Below are 1,644 nucleotides of genomic sequence, written 5' to 3' on the forward strand. Positions count from 1 at the left end.
CCAATACCGACTAAGGTTAGCCTATATTCAAGGGAATTAGTCAAGGATTTGGACTCTAAGGACAAGTGGACAACACTCTTGTCAACATCATGGTGGTGGCTAACTATTTTTACTAACAAACATACCATACTGCACCAAGGTAGACTTTTAAATTCATACTTTCAAGCTTCAATTCAAATCAAATCAATAAAATTTTAAAGTACAACCCTACTTCTCAAAATTTGCAAAAGCTCAGAGTGCTTTTTATGTTTCCAAACTCTACTGAAGATGCTCTATAAATAACATTCTTCACACCAGATTTAGTTCCAACTCAATCTGATTAATATATATGAAATTTTATAGAAATTTCACAAGTTGCTATTAAAATAGGGTGTCACAATAAAAAATATAAAAAGTACAATCACTTAGTAAATTCATATAAAAATCACTTGTTCATCATATAACTAAAAGTTTATGGTAAATTACTAGGATTTTTAACTTCATATTACAATTAAAATAAGAGTGTACAAATTTATTAATTTTTACATAATTTTTGTCCAAAAAACTTATTTCAAAAATCATACAATTTTATCTATTGAACCAAATGACTTAAAACTTCACAGGGACAACTAGGCTCATAAATCAAACTACTCAAATTGATTCCAAGTGAAAAGCAATCAGTTTGGGAGTTATATACACTTAGAAAGTTGATTATCCCTTTTTTAACAGATCTTGAAAATTCATTAGGGGTCACATTCTAAAATTCATAATTCACTCACCTTAATTCCAACGCATCTAAAAATTCATGACCACAAAATATATATCCTAAAATTTGATTCCAAATTGATTCCACTAAATCTCCCTCATTGTAGAGCTATTAATGGTGCTAGATTGATAAAATCAATTTCAGGTAGCAACCCTACTTCAAACTTGCATAAATAAATCCAAAAGTTTCTTTTCCCTTTAAAATTTTTTTGATCGAAAATAGAAATGCTTGACTTTTAGACAAAATTGGTCCAGTTAAAAAGAATATTTAACGTGAGAGCAGTAAGTATAGACTGTTGTTGGTTTTATGTAGTAAAATTCTACATAAGACAAAATTTTAAAAATCAACAACTCGATGCCCCTAATCCTGATTTTGTCACTGTCACCAACTTAAACTAGGTTTGACACATTTGTCCCACCAATAGAAACTTGTTCACAGTGGTAGTGCACTTTCAAAAGTCAGAATTATGGGCATTTCACTAGTTTAGTGGTTTTAAAGCTTAGATAACTACTTGCTTTCCAAGATAACCCTTTAATCTCCTTTAAATTATCATTTTGCTCTCCAACCCCACTCTAATTTATTAAGTAGGTTTTATGAACAGTGGAAAAAAATTCAGATTTCTACTTTCTCATAGTTTTGGGTGGCAAAATTCCTACTTTGTCCTTATTGCCTCTATTTTTAGCATTCTAGCTACTCAGCCGATATCATCAGATGATCAGTCACCACAATCATACATTCACAGCCGTGAACTCATCTCTCTTAGTCAGTTACTTAATCCTTCTCTTTTCATCTCGAGCTCCTCCTTCACCCCCTCACTACCTCACTTTTTGTAAGATTTCGGACTCTTAGAAATTAAATAATAAATTATTTATGATTTATTATTTTTCATCAAGATTATA

The sequence above is a fragment of the Arachis ipaensis genome, chromosome B02, assembly GCF_000816755.2.
Source record: "Arachis ipaensis cultivar K30076 chromosome B02, Araip1.1, whole genome shotgun sequence".
Classification (NCBI taxonomy): domain Eukaryota; kingdom Viridiplantae; phylum Streptophyta; class Magnoliopsida; order Fabales; family Fabaceae; genus Arachis; species Arachis ipaensis.